The sequence below is a fragment of the Silene latifolia genome, chromosome 11 (assembly GCF_048544455.1).
Source record: "Silene latifolia isolate original U9 population chromosome 11, ASM4854445v1, whole genome shotgun sequence".
Lineage (NCBI taxonomy): Eukaryota > Viridiplantae > Streptophyta > Magnoliopsida > Caryophyllales > Caryophyllaceae > Silene > Silene latifolia.
Window position 1 is genome coordinate 75701625 of NC_133536.1, and position 24790 is coordinate 75726414.

The window sequence follows — 24790 nt, forward strand, 5'->3', positions numbered from 1 at the left end:
TCTTTCGGATCCCCAAGGATCCTCCAAGTGTGGCTATTGGAGAGGCTAAGGTATGTAGAGCCTCCGGTTGATTCTTCCTCTTACTCCTTCCGTCACCTTACTATGAGGAAGAAGTTGTACCCGGATAGTTTTGCTTCCACCGAGGCCTATTGGGCCCCAAGATTGGCGGAGGAGGGTGGTCCTCATATCCGTTGGGTGGTGCCGTGGTGGCACTTGAGGTCCTTCACGGGGTTGCCCGCTTCGGGTGCTAGTCCTCATTCTTTAATGGTGGTGGGCTTGAAAGTTGTTTCCTTCATATATCCCGAAAGGCTCATGAGACAAATGGGGCATCAACGAAAGGTGCCCGCTCAAGATACTCTTGTTCAAGAGAATGTTTTCCGGAACTCCGAGCTTGTGGAGTTCTTTGAAAGGTGGTGGGCCACTCGGCCACTTTGGGAGGTACCAAACCCCGTTGCCACGACATGGCTGACTCCCGCTTATGTCAAGTGGTCAAGAGCTCCGTCCTAGGAAGAGAGGTCCGAATTCCGTAAGGACGAGGTTGTCGACTTAAAGTACCGAGAGGTTGGCAAGGCCAACCGTGCCTTCTTTGAGGAGTATGTTGATGGAGTTACCCCCGATGTGATGAGACCACCGAAGAGGAGGAGTTCCGGCCCCAAGAATATGGTGGGCCGTGCATTTGCTCTTTTTGGGTCGAACGCGGGGTCTTGTGCGAGACCGGAGGCCATCGCCGTCTTAGATCCGTTCCGAGGAGGAAGTCCATGCTATGCGGGCCAACAAGAAGAACAAGGGGAAGATGTACCCCGAGGGAAAAGGCAAGGGTAGAATGGAAGAGTGAAGACCTCCATTACCCACTTTATTATTATGTTGTATTATTGTTGTGAGTTTTTTATTATGTTGTATTAGCTAGTTATTGTGTGTTTTGTGGTAGTCTTATTATGTGAGGTGTGTTAGTTGACACCTTAGCTTTGACAAGTTGTAGACTCGTCGAGCTTTATTTGTTGTTGAAATTGTAATCCCTCCCATTATTAATTAAATAAGAGGATTGCCCATGTCGAAAATTGTGAACGCTTGTTTCTACCATCCATTTGGTAAAGGCAATTCGATTTGAATCATCCTAAACAATTTCACTTGGGAAAGTGGTATTTTGTGGAAAGGGAGAAAGGCTCATTTTTGTATTTTCGTGGGAAAGGGAATGGTTTTCCTTTCCTCCTTTTTTGATAGGGATGTTGTGTTTGTGGGGATTTTTGTATGGGGATGATTGTTTTTTTATTGTGGGAATGGTTGTATCCTTCTCGTGTAAGAAAGGACTGCCTACGTATTCATCGGGAGAGGTGAAATCAAACCATGCTCATAGTTCGAAATGTTTTCTGAATTTGATTGGGTTTTGTGGTTGTATCCCTCAAGCACAAGAAGGACTGCCTACGTATTCACCTTAAGAGGTGAAATCAAACCATGCTCGTAGTTCAGGGGGTTTTTTGTTTTAGTGCAAATGGACGTTGCCTTCGACAGATCAAAGGACATTCGAAACGGGCAAGGTGCCGTAGCTTAGACTCGATAAAACATGCAATTTCAAATCAGAACACATTTGAGGAACTTGACTTGAAAAGGGTTGAGGTCGTTGCTAGTTGTAAAACTAGGCTAGGCTATTGGTTGCCAGGGTTCAAGGGTAGTACTTCTTGAGTTGGTCTAGGTTGGTCGGGTTTGTAAAGTCCTCCCCATCTAGGTCACTCAGTCTCACTGCGCCCCCCGAAAGTATTTTCTTGACCAGGTATGGCCCGGCCCAGTTGGGTTTGAATTTTCCCCTCGGATCGACGAGTAATGGTGCTCGGACTGACTTGAGGACCAAGTCGCCCTCCCGGATGTTTCGGGGTTTGACCTTCTTGTTGAATGCCCGTTGTATACGTCGTTGGTATAACTGGACGTGGTGCAAGGCGTTGAGTCGCCGTTCGTCTAGAAGAGTGAGTTGTTCGTACCTTCGACGGATCCATTCCGCCTCACGGACTTGACTCTCCAGTAAGATGCGTAGAGATGGGAACTCTAACTCCACCGGTTGAACCGCCTCCATACCGTATGCTAGGTAGAAGGGTGTGGCACATGTTGGTGTTTGAATGGAGATCCGGTATCCCCAGAGTGCGAATGGGAGTCTGCTCGGCCAATCGCGGTAGTTGTCTTGCATTTTCTTGATAATGGTGACAAGAGTTTTGTTCGCTGCCTCCACCGCTCCATTGGTTTGCGGACGGTAAGGGGATGATCGATGTCGCTTGATCTTGTATTTGTCCAGCAAAGCTTGAGTTTCCGCCCGGAAGTGAGAGCCTTGATCGCTGATGATTTCATGGGGTACCCCATACCGGCAGATGATGTTGTTTGGAATGAACTTGGCCACTTGTTTGGCGGTCAAGACTGCATATGACTGCGCTTCCACCCATTTGGTGAAGTAGTCGATGGCGACGAGGACGAAGCAATGCCCCTTGGTGCCTATCGGATTTACTTTCCCGATGATGTCGATGCCCCAGGCTGAGAAAGGCCAGGGTGACGTCATGGTATACAAAAGGGATGGTGGTATGTGTTGTATGTTGGCGAAGATTTGGCAATTGTGGCAATGTTTCACGTAGTTACGGCAATCAGCTTCCATGGTGGTCCAGTAGTAACCTGGCCGCGTGATTTTCCGTGTAAGCATCATTGCACTCATGTGAGGGCCACATTCTCCGTCGTGAACCTCTCCCATGATTTTCTTGTCTTTGTGATGGTCAATGCAAAGGAGGAGAATTCCTTGGGGTGTTCTTTTGTAGAGTTGATTTTGGTTTATCACGAATTGTGATGCAAGTAAACGGATGGCTCTTTGTCCTCTTTGATCAGAGTTGGGAGGGAATTCATTTTTGGTTTTGTAATTGAGGATGGCTTGGTACCAAGGTTCATCATGGCTTTCCTCGTCGTCGATAATGGCACAAATGTGGGCTGGCTCGCTCCTTCTCTCGACACATAGGGGCATCGATGTCATGTCGTCAGGTATGTTGACGAGCGCGGCAAGTTTTGCCAGGGCATCAGCAAATTGATTTTCCTCTCGTGGCAAGTGGAAGTAGTCGATTTGGTCTAAGAATTTGGCCTCTTGATTGATCTTTGCTCGGTAGGGAGCTAAGCTGTCAGATCGGATTTTCCATGATCCGGACACCTGATTTATGATGAGCGAGGAATCGCCGTGGACCCTCAATCTCTTGATGTCAAGCGTGATGGCTGCTTGTAGGCCGATGAGACATGCTTCATATTCAGCGGCATTGTTGGTGACGGCAAAGTCCAGGTTGACCGAGATTGGAACATGTTCTCCCTCTGGTGATATTAGAAGGATTCCTACCCCTAAGCCTCTCATATTAGATGCACCATCGAAGTATAGGTCCCATGCGTCGGAGTCGGCATAAAGGATGTCCTCGTCAGGAAGTGACCATGTGTCGGTCGTTAGATCCTCGTTGACGGGATTTTCTGCTAGGAAATCGGCAACTGCTCTTCCCTTGATAACCTTGAGGGGTACGAACATGAGGTCAAACTCGGACAGCATGAGTGTCCATCTAGACAGCCTTCCGTTTAGTACGGGTTTTTCGAAGATGTATTTAACCGGGTCCATCTTGGAGTAGATGTGGACCGTGTAGCTGAGCATGTAATGCCGCAACTTCTTTATTGACCATACTACGGCAATGCATGTCTTTTCCAGTTGGGTATACCTCATCTCGTACTCAATGAACTTTTTGCTGATGTAGTAGATGGCTCGTTCTTCGTTGCCAACTGTTTGTGCTAACATTGCTCCCATGGCTGTGTTGGTAACAGTTAGGTATAGGGATAGAGGAATCCCCGGTTGAAGTGGCATGAGGACAGGAGGTTTGGATAGGATTCTCTTTATCCTGTCGAAGGCCTTCTGACAGTCGTCGTCCCAATCGGTGTGATCGGAGGCGCGAAGCTTCTTGAATATTGGTTCGCAGATCATAGTGAGCTTGGCAATGAGGCGGCTGATGTATTGGACCTGACCGAGAAATCCCCGAATCTCCTTCTCGTTCCTAGGCCGAGGCATTTGTTGAAGGGCTTTGATTTTGGTTGGATCAATCTCAATTCCTCTTTCGCTGACGACATGTCCCAAGAGTTTTCCGGAGGTGACCCCGAATGCACACTTCTGAGGATTTAGTCTCATGTTATATTTCCGCAGACGAGCGAAGAATTTCCGTAGGGCACTGATGTGGCCGTCCCGTTCTTTCGATTTGACGATCATGTCATCGACGTATACCTATACCTCCTTGTGCATCATATCATGTAGGAGAGTGGTAGCGGTTCTTTGATAGGTTGCTCCGGCGTTGATGAGGCCGAAAGGCATGACCGTGTAGCAATATGTACCCCACTGTGTAGTGAACGCAGTTTTGTGCATGTCATCCTCAGCCATTTTAATCTGGTTGTACCCCGCATACCCGTCCACGAATGATAGGAGAGCATGTTCGGCGGTGTTGTCCACCAGAATGTCAACGTGTGGCAAAGGGAAGTCGTCTTTTGGACTTGCCTTGTTCAGATCCCTGAAGTCGACGCAAACCCGAATTCTTCCGTCTTTCTTTGGTACGGGTACAATGTTGGCCACCCAGTCAGAGTATTCAGACACTTTGATGAACCCAGCCGTGAACTGTTTGTTCACTTCTTCTTTGATTTTTAGGGCCCACTCAGGACGCATCCGGCGTAGCTTCTGTTTCACAGGTTTAGCTCCGGGTTTAATGGGTATCCGGTGCTCTGCAATTTCCCTGTCAATCCCAGACATGTCTTTGTAAGACCAGGCGAACACGTCCTTTATTCGTGGAGGAGGTCAATGAACTGTTGTCTTTCCGAGGGGTCCAGGGTTTTCCCTATCCTAAGTTCTTGAGGTGTATTGTCGATTCCTACGTTAATAGGTTCGGTTTCCTCAATGATGGGGGTTCTGGTTTCCCGTTTGTCAGGTTCTTTGGCTAAGTGAGGTGGGTAGTCACTCAAGTCAAATTCCTCATAGTCATTCAGAATCGCATTGCAGTTAAATTGAGACGAGTCATAAGCAAACTTAGCGTTCATTAAGTTGACACGAGCGAAAAGCTCGGAAAGGACAAACATTTCGTGGTCAGTCAGAGGCGACACAACAGAGGAAGTGGCCCCTGGAACAGGCTCAAGGTTGTCACCATTCATGGGAATGGGGTGACCCTAGTAGACTCGGCCTCTGAATCAGCCACGACTTTGTGATAAAACAGTGGGAAGGGGACCTTGACTGGGACATCAGGAGTGTTAGGAGCTATGACAGACTCTGACTCCGACTCAGACTCAGACTCAGATCCTCCTTCACTTCCCTCTTTGAACATAGGGCCTTCTCCAGTTGTTATCTTGAGAATGCGGCCTTGGCGATCGGTCCACTTGACGGTCTTCCTCCAGCCTTGGGTAGCTTTCTCCGGGTCAGTTTCGGAGATCAAGGCGGTTGGATCAAATTAATTGTCCTTCAGGGCGATGTTGATGATGTCCTCGTAGTCGAGGTGCTTGATGTTATCTTCCCCGAAGAGGAGTGTGACAGCTTGTCCGTCAAGGCATGGTGACGGCTTGGACTCAGTTGATGCAGCTTCGATGTTGTCGGGGATAAAGTAGCAGTCCTGGAAGACTTCTACTCCCGGGTACCTAGCCCTCGCCACAGAATCTTAGTTCGGTTCCGGAAAGCCGTGGTAGAGCTCGCACTCTCCCTCGGGGATAAAGTATCCGTTGAGGGTCAGGTGGTAGGGACGGAGTATAACTCCGTGCTTCTTGCGTTTTCGGACTAGGAGTTTCATCTCCCGGATATCTTGGTCAGTAGGTTCGTACCCCAGCCAAAAGGGAATGTTGGGGACCTTAGCCTGTTTCAAGGGAGGCAACGGGTCCTTTAGTGGATTGAGCGGCAAACCCGGGAAGTAACCCTGGCGCATCATAATACGGTTGACCGTGAGGTTGGTGAACAGGTCACACTCAGAGGTCGCCGGTTCATCAGTTATGGCGTTTACGGCTTGGAAACCCCACATTTCATTGTCGTCCTCCTCAATGGATTGGGAGGCTATCCCCCTTCTCATAACTTCTTTGATTGGGGAAGCGAGAATCGTGATCGTTTTTCCGTTGAAGGGGACCCTGATCTTTTGGTGGGGCGTTGATGTGACCGCCTTGACGGCGTGAATCCAGGGACGTCCCAGGAGCATGTTGAAGGACGCGTCGATGTCGACCATTTGAAAACTGGTTTGTCTTTCTAAGGGTCCGGTTGCGACGGTCAAAGTGATTAGCCCAGCGACCTTACGACGAGTGCCGTCGTAGGCGCGTACTCCTTGATTCGTTGTGATCAAATCAGATTCCTTGACACCCAGCCTGTGGGCAGTTTTGAGGGGAATGACATTCACGGCGGAACCGTTATCCACGAGGTCCATTGGTATATTTTTTTGAAGGCATTGTACGGTGATGTACAGGGCTAGGTTATGATTGGCTCCGAACGGAGGGATGTCCTCGTCGGAGAAGACGACCGGGTTACTCAGATCAGGGGCGTCTCTCGTCATGTGCGCCACTATTTCTTCTGGGGAAGAGGTGGAGGGCACGGTTAATTTTCCCAAGGCCTGCAGCAAGGCCTGTCGATGCTCAAAAGACGTTGCGATCAGTTGCCAAATTGAGATTTCGGCTTTTGCTTTCAGAAGCTGTTTCAAGATTGAGTTCTCGGGGGCCTTTGGTTGGGTGTCCACCTCTGGGACGATTTGGTCTTTCGTTGTTGGAACGACCGTTGGATTGTTCGGATTTTGATAGGGACGTCCGGATCGGGTGAGATGTCCGATTTCTTTCGTCCGCTTCTCCTTCCCTGGGAGGATATAGACATCCTCAACATCATCCCTCCATATGCCGTTAATTTCGGAGTCTCGAGGATACCTTGGAGGGGTATTCCTCGGTGGGTAGTTCTTGTGGGGAATATTTTTGTGAGGGCGATTTTTATGGGGGTAGTTATTTTGAGGGTGATTATTTTGAAGGTAGTTATTTTGAGGGTGATTTTCGTGAGGTCTATGCCAGAATGGTCGCGGGAGCAATCCATCCTGGGGTGGGTAGTTTTAAATGCTTGGGGAATTCTTCCTTGGGCGCGGTGTTGGGGGATTGAAGACGAGTCGACGGTAGGCGTCGTCGAGTCGGGTGATTCTTTCAGAGAGGCTGGCTATGGCCTCTTTAACTTGTTGAAACATAGTGAGCATGGTGGCAGCACTAAACATAAACACTCCGTCTGAAGGATCCTTTTCCAAAACATTCACCTCGTCGTCAATTGGCAAGATGATGTGAGAGCAGTCTAGGGTCGGCTCATCATCAGAGACGGCGTGAATCCCCAGAGGATTAGTCTTGTTGTTCGACTTAGTTGGTGGGGGTAGAGGCAAATCTCCCTTCTCAATCATGTCTTGAATGAGGTGCTTGAGTTTGAAGCAATTTTTGGTATCATGGCCCTTCCCTCGATGATACTGGTAGTAGGCGTTGGGGTTCCAAAATCGGGACTTCTTGGCGTCGGTCGGATCCGGGGTGGGTCCGATCGGTTGTAGCTTCCCCTGGTCCATGAGCCTTTTCAGGGCACATGCATCAGTCGACCCTATGTTGGTGAACACTCTCTGGGGGCGCTCATTTTTCTTGGCAGATGGTTCGACGAGGTTGACCTCATCAATCTTGTTTGTCTGACCGTAAGGGCGTGATCTGGTTGAGGTGGATCCCTGGTAACCCCTTCCAGTGGTCTTTGCTAAGACACCCTTTCGGAGGTCATCCTCAATACATGTCCCCAGAATCTGCAGATCTTGAAAAGTTTTGATATTTTGATACCTCAGTAGGTTGGCATAAACCGGGCGGAGATTGTTGACAAACTTTTCCACCAGAGTTGATTCACTCGGCTTACTGACCAATTGAGTGCTCACCCTCCTCCAGCGGGTTAGGAACTCAGTGAACCCTTCCTTGTCGTTTTGGGTTAACACCTCGAGAGTACGGGTGTTGGCCTTGATTTCGACGTTGTCGGCATACTACTTGGCAAACTCAACTGCGATCTCATCCCAAGTAGTAAGGTTTTTCGCGTCCAAGGAGTAGTACCATTGGCGAGGAATCGGCTCCAAAGAGGATGGGAAGATCCGGGTAAAGAGCTCCTGTTTGACCCCCTTAATGGCCATGTAGTACTTGAAAGCACCTATATGGTTGAGTGGGTCCTCCACTCCCTTGAACTTAGGTACATCCATCAGGGTGAAATTGTCAGGTAACTGGTCCCCAACAGGCTAGAACCTTCGGTTGTTCTCAAGATGGATATTGTTACCCCGGGCTAGGAGCTGTTCTTCCAAGAGTTTCAGCCTCTTCTCAGTTTCAGTCAGAGGTGGGGTATTATGTTCCCCAGTTTCCTTGTTCTCTAGGGCGTCGATACGGGTCTCGACGCGATCCAGGGTGACCTTAAGAGCGGTAAGCAGGCTGGCTAGCTGATCAGTTGTGACATCTCTGTTGTTGTCATTGTTGTTGTTGGACGAAGCTGAAGACAGGGCCATGGCTCTGAGGCAGAAAAACGGCTCACATTATAACTCAATCCGACACGGTTCCAAGACTAAACGCAGACAACGCAGGGGACGAGACAAAGACAGACTCAACAAGACGGGGGCGACCGTGTGTGGTCCCTCGGTGCTGACTCGATTTATGACGTGACGGTGTTTGACCGAACCTTTGACACGAGTCCAATAATGACGGCGCGACGCCATTGGACTGGTCTCGTGGTGAGATGACTCATAAGTAAAGACCTATAAGTACGTTTGCTTTGACTCGATAGACACGAGGCGGAATTGGAATGGTGGACCGAAGTTTTCGAAAATAGAAATTTTCAAAAAGATTCATTTGTCGCTTTTAATGGGCGGCTTCCGAAGATAGAAATCTCCGCAAGTCGATCAGTTGAAAAGGGTTGTCTTATGTTTATTTGCAAAAGACGGTTTGAGTTTGAGTCGGCTCGGGAAACAATGCATTGTTTCCCAAGACGGTTTTGAAATTCAAAATTGTATGTTTTGAAAATCGAGTTTGAAATGTTTGAAGAGGTCTCGGGGACGGTGCATGGTCCTTGGGATCCCGAAAGTGTCTCGAGAAAAGGGTGTGTGCTTTTCTCGGGTTTTGAAAGAAAGCCATTGTCGGCGCGAAACGGGTTAAAATCCGTGTCTAGACGCGACGATTATAACGGCGTAAAAAGGTGATTTTGAAATGGTTATACAAAACCAGGTTTGAAAATCGTCATTATGACGGCCTAGAAAGGCGTGTTGAAATGGTTATACAAAACGGAGTTTGAAAATCGTCATTACGACGGCCTAGAAAGGTGTGTTGAAATGGTTATACAAAATCGGGTTTGAAAATCGTCATTACGACGACCTAGAAAGGCGTGCATCGGTCGGCGAAAGACCGAGGTTTGAAATGGCCATTATAACGGCGCAAAGAGGTGTTTTTGAAAGTTTGAAAATGACACGGAAGGACTTATGATCAGATAGCACATAAGCACTCACAGTTTCATTATATTATGCATTATGCTGACACGGGTTTTGGCTTAAAAGGGTGGGTTACACACCAAGCAATCAAACCCCGATTTGCGAGAGGGATACCAATCCAAACAAAATGTGTAAAGAGGGTGCCCTAGCCTCGTGCTCGAAAGTGATGAAAGCTCTTTGACGAAACAGAAATGTGTAACGTCAACGGTACGCTTGACTCAATCGGGATTCGAAACGCGGGGATGATAAAACTCATGCCGACGAGACGAGCCCAGAAAGGGAACCCGACCGTGACCGTAATATCAATTAATGCATTCCAACCAAGACCTCGTTCGAGTCTCACCATCTAGGTATCACAAAGACGTAAGTGTCCTAGTTTTCCCCAGCGGAGTCGCCAATCTGTGGACATGGGCCATGTCTCGGTCTGCGGATTTGGGCCACCTACCGGTCCGTAGTCACGGGCCACCTGCACGCCAAGCCAATCTGTGGACATGCAGCGGTCTTTTTGAAAGCCACGCTCGGCGGCGTAAAAATGCTTTCGACCGGATCGTTTTCGATCGGTCGGTTTCATCTCGGTAAGGGTCTCGAAACGATTAGAGATGTTCGGAGTCGCCACCAAGCATTTGTGGGATGCCTGGAACCCGTTCGAATTCCACTTTATACCTCGGTCAAATCGAAGCACAAAGCAGCGTTTGACATAGGTACTAAAGATAAGGAAATTGTCCCTCTTTAACATCCTATCTCTAAAATGACTCTCACACGCCCTGGATAAGGTCGTCCACTATCCAAAGTTTCTGAGTAAGAGGTGAAGGTACGTATTGGGAAGCCCTTTAATCAGACACCCAATCCCGCCCGCGTTTAGTGGCCTCTACTGATCGATCTTGGTTTGTTGAATGCAAAAGTTGATAAAACGGTTTAAATGCATGAATGCGCATCCAATAATTTAAACCTAACATGTGAGAGCTTTCTAAGTCGGTTGATTTAATCCAAGTATTAAGTATAAGATGTCGAGTTGGATTAAAGGTTGATTTGCATGCAAGACGGGAATTAAACATCCATTTACCGTATTAGGTTTAGGGTGCATAACATGATCCATTTGTCTTAGTAAGGCATTTGCAAATATGGGTTGAATAGTCATCTGATCCGTCCTATATCCTGGTTAACCGGAGTCGGGATCGTCCTAGACTAATGCTGGAAGGGAACAGGCCCTGTACCAGACGGCTACATGAGGCGCGAGCCAGCCGGCGGTGTAAGGGGCCTCCATCTGGTTTTGAAAATGAGAAATGGAGAGCCTGTTTGGCGCGGGTTAGCCCACGGTTTATGTGTCGTGTTCTGACCTTTTAGAAAACGTTATAAAACGTGTTGAAAATGGGTATTTGAACCCGGTTTGATTTGAAGGGGTCGTTTAGACCGCATTTGTTGATTTGAAGAACTAGACTCGAATAATCATCATTATTTGATAATATTCGGTGTCGGGTTCGATTCGACAAACTTGACATGGATAGTTTTGAAAATGATTATGGACTAATTGCTTTAAGTCCATTTGAATGTTATTAGTCGGTACTCATCATCGTACCCGGGTTAAAATCCGGCATGGTATGTAGAACCAAGGATGACTTTGTGTTGGTGACTAATATGTTTGTTTGAAAATGTAAAGAAATGAAATAAAAGGCTTTAAAATACCTGTTAAATGTCATTAACCAAATATTATCACCGAAACACGGATTTAGCCGTCATGGTATGAAGAACCAAGGGTGAAAAATGCTTTATAGTCAAAACAAGTGAAATAAAATAACAATGGTTCGAAAATATTTGAAATGGTGAAAACCGATTACAAATATGAAATATAGATTAAGGGAAATGACGAGAACAAACACGGTTGATTTCTGGTCTGAATACCCCATTTAGGCGCGAGCTAGTTGGCGACCTAAGGGGCTTCTGCCTCAGACCAAAAATCAGTTTTGGCTTGTTTATTCCATGTTTTGGTTCATGTTATGCATGTTTTAGCATGTTAGAGTCATGAAACAAATGAAAACATAATAAAAGAGAATTTTTACAACCTCATACTTACATGTTTTGTTATGGCGAGTGACCGACGTAAGTGTAACAACTCGTTTGATCGGAAAAAACTCGGTTTAAAACCGTTTTGGTAAGTAAAAGAGTGTTTTAAAAGTTTAGTGATGGTGTAGTGGTCGAAGTGGTCGGTCAAGTGATTTAATGCACGATGACGGTACCAAACAATGTGCAAGGCTCGTATTTATGATCGGTAGGTCATAAATACGCGTCGGATTGTGACTTAAGAAGTCGAGTCGAGAATTTTAAGGGAGAAAAGAGGGGGCGGACACTCGCGTAACTCTCAAATGGGTGGCATTTGAGGGGTATTTATAGGAGAATGAGTGGTTGTGTGAGTTTTGAGCGACGTGGCCATCTGGGCTGCTCAAAGAGGCGCGAGCCACGTCGCGGGTCTTCGAGCTGTGTTGTCACTTTCACAACAAACGCAATCATGATTTGTTCTATCCTAGGTTTTGTAGTCACATGTTTGGTACTTGACCATTCATGAATCCGGGAAAACTTAAGGTAGAAGGTTTGAAATGTTTTGTTTGTGGTGGTTGACTCGGTTTGACTCGTTGTTGGAGTCGGGATTTGTATTTTTGAGTCGGTTTTTGGTCCGGTGTCGGTATTGACTCTAGTTAGTGTCATTGCGACCCCGTCGCCGTGCATTAAACACTCCAGGTATTTTTTAAATGTTTTGAGATGTTTTATTTTCGAAATCGTTTTAAGTTTTCCGACGTAAAGTTGTACACAAACTGTCGATCAAACGTCGTGATTCCAAAACATGTTCTAGTCCGATAATCATCGGGTGTTTGTTGGAGCCTCAGCAGATACTGGGTATCTACAAAAATAGAACATGCAGATATTCAGGCAAAATGGCAATTAGCATATAAGCATGGCATATTCAAGTCACATTATTTTGTTCAAGGGTTTTTCGTCTGAAATCCTAACTAGGCAAGAGATAAAGTTAGTAGTTTTACCTGATCTGAATCATAGGATGTTTATATGTGAAATAGTTTTAGGTGGGAAATGTTCCAAGATCTGGGGATCATTTCTCCGTCCAGGGTTTGTAGCTTGTAGGCTCCCTGCCCTACTATTGAGTCAATCAGGTGAGGCCCTTCCCATGTGGGAGATAGCTTTCCGGCATTTTTGTCTTTAGTATTAGGGAAAACTTTTCGTATGACTAGATCTCCTACTTTTAACACCCTGATGTTCACATTTTTGTTGTAGCTTCTGGCTACTGTTTGCTGGTAGGAAGCTATCCTGATCTTGGCTTCGTCTCTCAATTCTTCAGTCAAGGTTAGGCTGTCTTGCAATAGTGGCATATTCTCTTTTGTGGTATTCCGGCTACTTCTGGTGGTTGGTATATGGATTTCTGCTGGAATTACTACTTCACAGCCACAGACCAGGGAGTAGGGAGTTTGGCCTGTGGATGTCTTAGGTGTAGTTCTATCGACCCAGAGGACTAAGGGGAGTTCTTCAGCCCATCTGCCTTTTCTTCTTTTTAGTTTTTTCTTCAGGCAACTGATTACCACTTTGTTGCTGGATTCTGCTTGACCATTGGCTTTTGGGTAGCCTGGCGTAGAGACTACCTGGCTGATATTCCATTGTGCACAGAAAGCCATTGTCCTTTTTCCCAGGAACTGAGTACCATTGTCACAGACTATTTCTGAAGGGATCCCATATCTACATATGATGTTGCGTTTGATGAATGATATGACATCCTTGTCCTTGACTTGCATGTATGAGTCTTCCTCTATCCATTTTGAAAAATAGTCGGTCATGGCTAGCATAAAGACTTTCTGTCCAGAGGCTTGAGGTAGCTTGCCCACAATGTCCATTCCCCATTTCATAAACGGCCAGGGAGCTGAGATGGAGTGCAGTAGCTCTGATGGTTGGGGGATGAAAGGAGAATGGATTTGGCAGGCTTCGCACTTGGAGCTGTAAGCTATGTAATCAGCTCTGAGGGTTGGCCAGAAGTAGCCTGTCCTTAGAACTTTGCTAGCCAGGCTTCTGCCACCTTTGTGATTTCTACAGTATCCATCGTGTATGTCCTCTATAACTTGTTTAGCTTCATGAGGTTCCAGGCAACACTGGTACGGTCCAGCCTGAGACTTTTTGAACAACATGTTATTGATAATAGTATAGGTGGAAGCTTTGATCCTAAGGGCCCTTGCTTCATTCTTATCTTTAAGAAGTGCTCCCTGTAAGAACCCATCATAGTATGGTTTGGTCCAAGAATTTGTGTCCCCATTAATGGGACAAGTTTGGTCAGGTTTTTCAATGGTTGGTTCTAGCAGGTGAACAATGGGTATTTTGTCAAACACAGCAGGGCTGAAGTTTGATCCCAGGTTGGCTAGGGCATCAGCCTGAGTATTCAAGTCTCTTGGTATTTGATCAATGTCAAATGAACTAAACTTTTTGCAAAGGTTTTTGACGTAGTCTAGGTAGAGAATCATTTTGGAATCCTTTGCAGCATATGTTCCTTTGACTTGATTGGAAATTAAAAGGGAGTCAGTTTTTACCTTGAGATTTTTCACACCAAGTTCTATACATACCTTGAGTCCAGCTATCAGGGCTTCATATTCAGCTTCATGGTTTGTTGCTTTGAATTCACAAATAATAGCCTGAGCAATTAGGTCTCCCTGTGGTGATTTTAGTACTAATCCTAGGCCAGTTCCTCTCTTATTTGTTGCTCCATCTACGTGTAAGGTCCATTCCTGGCCTGATTTACGGGTGTCTAGATGGTTGACCTCTTTTATAAGGTCTGGTTCTAGGTTGGGACAGAGTTCAGCCACAAAGTCTGCTAATGCCTGAGATTTAATTGTTGTACTAGGTTCAAAGGTTATGTCATAAGTACTTAGTTGTACTGACCATTTTGCCATTCTGCCTGAAAGCTCAGGTTTTCTAAGGACAGATTTGATAGGCAAGTTGGTCCTGACAATTATTGGGTGACTTTCAAAGTAAGGTCTAAGTTGAAGGAAATGTAGATTCATATACATACTAACATACTCATATATGTCGAAATTAATTTGTCATAAAATTAAAAGTGGATTTTATGCATGCAAACAATATGGAAAAATAGAGGAGAAATCATATCCTTACATTGATGATTTCGGTTTAATGGGCACAAGAGAGATCACCTTTCTCTCTTGTTCTTGAGCTTTCCCTTATGGAAGAACAAAGATCCAAGTATAGGATCTCTCCTTAGGATTAATACCCAAAGCTTTCTCTTAATTTAATTAATATTACAAGAACTAGTATAATATTAATTAGTAGAAAATTGACCCAAAATTATTATAAACACTTAACAATTTTCGGTTTAATGGAGAAGAATAAGGGAGCTTTTTATCTCTCTAGAAATCTTAAATTTTGGATAATAGTTTGAATGAATGATACACTAACTAAAACTAAGTAGTGTATATTAGAAAATATAAGACAAAACCCTTCCCTTTCTCTCTTGGAAAACCGGGTGGGTTGAGGTGTTTAGGGGAGCCAATACATGCCCATATTTGTCTTCACAAGGTTAATAGGGTTGCATGGCTACTCTTGCTTTTTAATCATTATGTTTACCACTAAATAAAACAATTAATTAGCTTAAACCTCTCTTATTATTTCGGTCCATTTGATAATATGGAATCCATATTATTTTTGTCAATTGTCAATATGTCACATGTCACATGTCACATAAATTTGTTATGTATTTTTAACATATTAAAAATCAATGTATTATCAAAAATACGTCACATATAAAAATCGACTTAGTAATATCATAATTACTTGTACCAAAAATTTTACCAATTTATAAATCACAACAGTTTGTATTTATAACAATTCATTCAAATTTAATTGTTACATTAAACAATTATTTCATCCGAGTAATGATACAATTCAATTACTCAGACCGTATCTCATTTAATCACATTTCAATTTGATACGTAAATTTTACTTCCAAAATCGTCCGTCAATTTTCAAGTAATTTAATTAACTCGCAACATTATACGATTAATTAAATAATCAATTAAGAGTGTTGCCCTATAGGTATGACCTAGGGGTCAACTGATCACCACCGTCGCGCACGACAAGTAATGTCAAACTCTAGTCACCCAATCATTACCGATATATGTTGACCGATTGACAAGAACAAAATTACTTCCCAATTGTATTCTTTATAATGAGATTTAAACATGTGATCATCATGATCAACAGTCGTGATCGCATTATTGTCGGAGGACACATATTCCAACAATCTCCCACTTGTCCTCGACAAGTGTGTGTCACCAATTCTCTTGTCCTATTACTATCTCCCACTCAATGCAAGGTGTCTTTCAGGTCGTACTTGCAAGTGATCATATCGAGAGTGGTTTCCTCGATCTGGAGAATAATTGATAGACCGGACTTATCTATCATAGATACTTTCCGAGCGTGGCCACGCATTTCGATTCATTACTCCTCGAGTGGCCCCGAGATATTGTTATAACCCTGACTAGGGGTGGACAATTCCTATCGCACTCATTCCCTTCGACTAGCCACACCATCATAACCCAAAATATGCCCATTTGACCCCATTTACGAAGGTCGTAGTAACACAAATCAAAGTTAATCAAACTGTGCCATCTTAGGTGAATAGTCTTTAGTCAAAAGAATCGACTCATTTGAATACTATAGTAGCTCTCGCCACGACCAGGCTATATAAATTTGCAAGAACTCTATAAGCGGTCATTAGGCCCGACAAAATGTTCGTAACATTGATGCCTATGTGATCGACTTGTCATCTCACATGACTCTATGGTACTTGAACTTGCCATCAATCGCATCACACTCTAGTCACTTCGAGACGTCACCTCATACAAGTAACTATGGGCAAATACAATGTTAATCCATGTTCACTTTAACGGGGTTCAATTGTCTTCACAACCCGTTTGGATATAACAATGTACAAGGTGAGTTAATAATAACTCAAACGACAAATGTCGACATCACACTCGGGTAGTCGATATCATATTACAACCTTGTGATGTATATCATAAGTGTAAACACTCATTGACTGCAATAGAAGTTTAACATCCCATGTGTCCATGTGTTCAAACTTCTTACACTTGCATTTCCTTTACATTCATGTTCTCTCTCATCGCATGAATCTTACCAAGTGCACATCAAGGTTCCCGACCTTGGTTTCGGTTCTTTAACTTGAAAGAACTTTCTTATCGACTATCACATAACGAACGAATTTGTGATGAATAATATAACTTGTACTGATCAAGTATTCCATCCACACACAATGCACTAGGTATATGTTTTGTAGAATCTTGTAACAATTTGTCAAGATTATTAGCTTAGTACTTCTCACAAGTCCTAGCTTAACTAGGAAAGATTGATTTTGAATAACTTCTTATTCAACTAAGCATCTTTCCAAAAACTTCTTATTTCTCTTTCTAGGCTTGAAAGATTTGGGATTCTCATAAATCCTCACATGTGCTCGGACTTCCTATAATATGTGCAACCTCTTATCACATAATGGAGTATTCCGTCAAACACCGAAATCGCTCATCGGATTCTACTTGAGAATTCATGACGTTTCTATTATGGCTTACCAATCAATCATCATGCTCTTATGCATATGATTTATAATTGGACATGTACATGATTATTCTAATGGCGGAAACATTAGTTACTAATAATCATGAGATCAACCGTTCATAGATTCAATGAACGACCATGACTGCTAATGGTAATTCCATTTTCATCTATATGAATAACCTATGTGAATGTTGATACGATGTGTATCCCTTAATACTAATTCAACATCCCTTGATGTAATTGGATTCATCATTGTCCATTTTCATCCAGAATTGAAAACTCAAAAGCTTCTTTAAGAAAGAAGGTATTAGCTCGTCATTCTTTAATGAGTGATGAGTCGTAAATATTCAAAGGATGATAGCTCCCACTAAATTCCATGTCTTCACATGAGAATTTCCTAACTCCCACTCAATTCTACACATTTCGAAATTGACTTCTTAATCGAAATTTATTCAAGAATTGAAGTATAAATTGCATTGCCAAGTTATTAAGATAGAACCATATATGTTCCCATCATATCCCTTCAAAATACCAATTTTGAAGTGGTCTCTTCTTAACCTTACGGAAAGAGATTTTTAAATCTCCAACTCACTCATGTCATAATGATGTGTAGTAATGTCATTATTCAAATATAAACAATATCTAGAATACGTCCTTCGCAAATACCCTTTTGGAAGGAGGTTTAACCATTCCATAGTGAGGTTAAGCAATGACATTTGCGTGGTTAAAACTTTGGTCATTGAAGATATCGGTATATCAATCTTTGCAACTCGATCATAACTAGTATGTTACTATGATTCATTTAGGCTCTTAAGTAAATCTCAAGGTTGAAACTATTGGTCAAATGTTTCATAAACTTAGTCAAAAACTTGTTAAGACTTTACATTAGTCATTTTTCTTCCAAAACTTTCTTTTGGTCTCCTCGTGTAGTTATCTTGAGAATATTCTCTTATGTTTACTACATTTGGTCTCTTTAGTCATATAGAACTAACTTGAGACCATAGATCTAATCTATTCGGCATACTATGTAAATAGATATACCTTCATTCAAATCATTTTCTCTTGCGTAGATCTTTATTTACACAAGTACACAATTTTATCTTGCCTTGTGTGTTGTGTCCTCATTTTTCTCCCACTCTATCTTTAGAATAAATACACTATATATTCAAAGATAGCATATGAGACACAAATAAATGATGTTGAAGTATAAGGAGAACTATCTCATAGATAGACTAATAGTTATTGATATCATATGTGTACTTGGTGATTGACATTCCTTTATGAGAGTTCATATACTCAAAATCGCTTTATAAATGATCATACACAAGCCTTAAGCATGTGGACATATAATGAAACCCGTCATTATATTTGTCTATTAGATCACTTTAAGTGACTAATCTTATGTTTCAAAGTGCAAGCATTTAAAGATGAATTTTAGAACATAAAAGGATAAATGATAAAACGGGTGACTTGGGTTGCAAACCAAGTCACCATCATCCAAAATACAACTCATTATCCAAAATACTTTTCCATGTCGAACACGGAAACTTAAAGTTCTAAAATCCAAAACACAACTTAAATTAAGACAATGGAAAAACAAAGCTCCATAAAAGCTATCCTTAGCTTCTCCATGGTTTCTTATGCTTGTTTTTCCTTTCCCTTGTCTTTGTTTGGTGGAGGCCCTATTTACAATAAAAAGGGAGATACATTATCACAACTTTGCATCATAATACCATAGTTGAATTAGAAACATAAAAGAAGGATAGTCATTTACCTCTTTGGAGTGATCTTTCCAGCTTTGATATCACCAAGGTATTTGGAACAATTCCTTTTCCAATGTCCCATGCCATTACAATAATGGCATTTATCAAGAGGACCCTTCTTGACTTTTGAGGTGCTAGCTTCACAAGACTTAGCTTTGGTGAATGTGGGAGCTTGCTTCTTGCCCTTTCTCCCATTCTTCTTGAACTTCCCTTACTCTTAGTGCTTATGTTAAGCACATCCTTGGGAGGGTTCACATTTAACCCCATGTCCCTCTCGGCTTGCACAAGTAACTTGTGCAACTCCTCAAGAGACACATCCTTGTCTTGCATGTTGAAATTCACCAGGAATTGCACATATGCCTTGACTTTGGACAAGGAGTGTAGAATCCTATCTACGATGAGTTCTTTGGGGATTTCAACCTTTTGAATTTTCAAGGTCTCGACAAGCTCCATGAGTTTGAGCACATGAGGGCTAACCTTTTGGCCCTCTTTGAAGTCGAGATCAAAGAATGCCGCGGCCGCCTCATATTGGACGATCCGCGGAGTTTGTGAAAACATGGTCACAAGTTTGGAGTAAATTTCATTAGCATTGCCCATTTTAAAGGCTCTCCTTTGGAGGTCCGCCTCCATCGCAAATATTAAGACATTTTTCATTGCGGCGGACTCCTTTTGGTAAGCCTCATATGCTTCCCTAGTGGCCGCGGTGGACCTAGTGGAGGGTTCGGGCGGAGAGGCCTCGGTAAGGTAACGAAGCTTGTCGTCACCTTCGGCGGCTAATTTGAGTTGGGCATCCCATTCGGAGAAATTTGACCCATTCTTTTCAAGTTTACATCGATCCATAAAGGATCGGAGCCAAGACGAACTAGCGAGAGGGGTAGCATTAGGAGTTGGTGTTGGTGTTGCCATTTGTTATAAAAAGAAGTGGTCTACAAAACAAAATATAAGGAGTAAAACAATTGTCGTTTTAATAATACTCGTAAAAATGTATGATTTAAACAAGTTTTATGCATTTTTCTAGTGACCTCTACCCAACTAGATAAATGATTCCAAGACCCAAATTCATATCGACTTAGGCACGGTGGGGCCGATACATCCTTTATCAATATAACTCGGTGGATTAACGTTTAATCGATTCTACTTTTAGAACTCTTGGTCGATAATATTACATTAACAATTATCTATAGCCCAAAACACATCGACAAGGGCACGGTGGGGCCGATACATCCCTTATCAAATACTTTTGTTGAGTTCAATCCAAATTTCGAATAAATGTGTCCATGATCCAAACCCACATTAACTTGGGCACGGTGTGGCCGATACATCCCTTATCAACATGAATTCGGTGGATTAACATTCATCACCCACTTCCCCTACGTAACAAGGTTTGTACCCCGGTGGGGCCGAGCGCACTCCCTCGCGAAATAGGTTTTCATGGTTTCTATTATTTGGTAAGGCTATGTCTCAATTGATTGTTTTAGCGAGAGGTCATGTCAATTTATTATCTATCACGTTTTAAGTGAACTAAAGCGGTGAACTACGATAATTTTAATTGACACGGTCGATAAACTCGATAAAATAAGGATGCATGTTTTAGTTATGGCGATTTAGCGATGCATGTGACATAAAATAAAATGCAAGCATAAAAAATAAATAAATCCTAGTATGGCCTTTCCTAAAATAGAAAAACTATTTAACTATTACAAATTCGGAAACCAACTCCATTGGTCCCTTGAACTTCGGTTGTGGCACGCATCTCGAGGTAACACCGTCTTTATGTATCGCCATTCTTGAAGAAATCCGTCTTTGGGAACTCCGGAATGAATAAAATTACATAATTTCCTATTATACATTTGTAACTAAAATAAAATAAATCTATAAAATTACAAAACGGTGATACGAGATCACAATAAAATTACAACCGAATCGATATTCCCATACATTTCGGGAAATACCAATTAAAATCTAAGGCCATACTAAGTAAAATTACATAATTCAAAATTACATAAATAAAAATTATGACAATCATAAAGAAAATTGCAGCATTATAATATGTATGAACATGCTCAATTTTATGCTAAATCGCCTTTAATTAGCCAATACCGTATATTACTCGGTTTTTACGGATTTGCGTGATTTCAACATTTTATAATCACAAAAATACATAAACTCATATTTATGCATAAGTTAATTACCCTAACCTCTTAGGACTCAAAATTTAGTCTTCACTAATAATTTGACCATAATTAACCCATATTTTATAAGATTGTTCATAAATGGACCAAAAATTAACAAAATAAGCCATAAACTTCAAATAAATCACAAAATTTCAAATAAATTCAAAATTTGAAATTTAAATTCATGAACATTCTGGAAAATTACCATGACACTCATAATGTTCAAAATCTTAGGTTAAAAATTTCGAAAATTTTCCGGAAAAACAATGTTGCGGTTTATCGATTTTTAATAAAATAATCATAAAAACATGGAAAAATTATTTTCACTAACTTTTCAATTTTAGATCTGAAAAATATAATAAAATGCAACATTAGACGTTTTTCCTAAGTCATAGATTATGTTTTATTAATTTTGCACTAATAATGTCACTATTTATGCTATTTTTCTTCAAAAATCCATAAATCATGCAAAAAGACTTCTTTATAGCCAATTATTTTACACACATCTTGTAAAATTGCATGTGACAACATATTAATTTTCTATGACCAGATTCGAAATTTAACTCATATTAACCTATTTTTCACCTAAATCCGAATTTAATAATGAAAAATTCATTTTTCGAGCATAACTAGTCCAAAAATTATGAAAATTTACAGGTTATCTCAAAATAATATATGTGACAACATATCCAAAAATCAATGGAAAATTCGAAGTATAGCTAATTTTAGACCAAAAATGACATTTTTTACTCATAAAATCACATTTAAATGCCATTATTGTAAATTATGAACAATAAAAATCCGAAAAATTATCCAAAATATCCTAAAACATTTTAGGACCAGAAATATTAACATGCATGGATTAATTTCGTGATATCTCATAATAACACAAATTTTTCAAGTTTTATTTGTTATTCTTATAACTCGGAAAAACTTTTAACCGATTTGCATGCAAACAACCGTGGCTCTTGATACCAATTGAAGGAAATGTAGATTCATATACATACTAACATACTCATATATGTCGAAATTAATTTGTCATAAAATTAAAAGTGGATTTTATGCATGCAAACAATATGGAAAAATAGAGGAGAAATCATATCCTTACATTGATGATTTCGGTTTAATGGGCACAAGAGAGATCACCTTTCTCTCTTGTTCTTGAGCTTTCCCTTATGGAAGAACAAAGATCCAAGTATAGGATCTCTCCTTAGGATTAATACCCAAAGCTTTCTCTTAATTTAATTAATATTACAAGAACTAGTATAATATTAATTAGTAGAAAATTGACCCAAAATTATTATAAACACTTAACAATTTTCGGTTTAATGGAGAAGAATAAGGAAGCTTTTTATCTCTCTACAAATCTTAAATTTTGGATAATAGTTTGAATGAATGATACATTAACTAAAACTAAGTAGTGTATATTAGAAAATATAAGACAAAACCCTTCCCTTTCTCTCTTGGAAAACCGGATGGGTGGAGGTGTTTAGGGGAGCCAATACATGCCCATATTTGTCTTCACAAGGTTAATAGGGTTGCATGGCTACTCTTCCTTTTTAATCATTATGTTTACCACTAAATAAAACAATTAATTAGCTTAAACCTCTCTTATTATTTCGGTCCATTTGATAATATGGAATCCATATTATTTTTGTCAATTGTCAATATGTCACATGTCACATGTCACATAAATTTGTTATGTATTTTTAACATATTAAAAATCAACGTATTATCAAAAATACGTCACATAAAAAAATCGACTTAGTAATATCATAATTACTTGTACCAAAAATTTTACCAATTTATAAATCACAACAGTTTGTATTTATAACAATTCATTCAAATTTAATTGTTACATTAAACAATTATTTCATCCGAGTAATGATACAATTCAATTACTCAGACCGTATCTCATTTAATCACATTTCAATTTGATACGTAAATTTTACTTCCAAAATCGTCCGTCAATTTTCAAGTAATTTAATTAACTCGCAACATTATACGATTAATTAAATAATCAATTAAGAGTGTTGCCCTATAGGTATGACCTAGGGGTCAATCGATCACCACCGTCGCACGACAAGTAATGTCAAACTCTAGTCAGCCAATCATTACCGATATATGTTGACCAGGTGACAGTAACAAAATTACTTCCCAATTGTATTCTTTATAATGAGATTTAAACATGTGATCATCATGATCAACAGTCGTGATCGCATTATTGTCGGAGGACACATATTCCAACATAAGTTTAGTGCAGGATATAATTAAAGCAAGTACATATTTTTCAAGTAGTCCATACCTTGTTTCTGGATCCAGGAGACTTTTACTTACATAGTAGACAGGGTGTTGTTAGCCTTCAGCCTCCTTGGTTCGGACTCCACTTACTGTTGTTTCAGTGACAGATAAGTAAACCGTCAGGGGTTCTCCTTTGTTTGGCTTAGCCAACAATGGAGGAGTAGTCAGGTATGTTTTTAAGTCCTGGAAGGTTGCTTCATGTTCAGGCAACCATTTGAATAACTTGTTCTTCCTGAGGAGGTCATAGAAGGATCTGCATCATTCTGATGATCTGGACATGAATCTGTTCAGGGCTGCAACTCTTCTTGTTAACCTTTGGATATCTTTAACCGATTTGGGAGATTCCAATTCCAGGATGGCTTTTATCTGTTGTGGGCTGGCTTCTGATGTGACTCTTAATTGCGCACATTTAGTCCCTTAATTGAACCTATTTTGCATACTATTATAACATTTCATGGCCATTTTATCCGTTAAAACCTTTCTACTTTGCTTTCCTAGTGCATTTTATATGTCTTATAGGAAAGGAGATAATGAGGCGGAATTCCCGTCGCTAGCGCGTATTCGAAAGCTTGTTGACGATCTTAGATGGACTAGTATGAAGGCAAGGCAAGAACGATGATCAATGAAGTAAGAATAAAGAGTATACGTAGATCGTAGGCTTTTAAAGCAAGAGGATGGAACATTGTAACAAGATCCGTGCGTCCTAAGCACAAGACGAGCGGATTGCATGCCATATCCTGATCCGAGCGGCCCGACCACGAGACGAGCGGATCAGGGAGCTTTGATCCGAGCGTCTTCCTTGTGATATGAGCGGATCCATTTACAGAATCAACCGTGCCTCAAGCCAGGTCGAGCGGATCGTGTTAGGAGTAGCAGCCTAATCTGCGCATTTCCCTCGGGACTTGCAATTCTCTATCCAACACTTAGCATTGTTATTTACTAACCCACCCTTGATTAACCTAATGATGTACTACTTTATATACTCCATTTGTAATAATCAAGGTATGAATTTCCCATAATAAGAAATCCTCTTATATTAGATTAAGAGTAGATTAGAATAGATTAATCGCAATCATTCCACATTAATCAATCCTTAATCATTGTTCAAGTTCATTATTATTGGGTAATTGAAGATTATTGGGTTTATTATTGGAAAATTGACCACTCTTCATCAATCAATCAAGTTTTCTTCTATTATTCTTTCCTTTTCATTTGTTCATCTTAAATTTGGTATAATTCCTTTACTCTTTACTCTTTATTGCTTATTTCTTCACTCTTTTATCATGTTTATACTTGTTGTGATGATTGACACCATTGATAACATGTTTCCCAGGATAATAAGTGAGAAGTTACTTAACTAGGATAAGTGAGGGATTAGGGGAGTTAATCATGGGATAGATTTACGCTTAATGAGTTC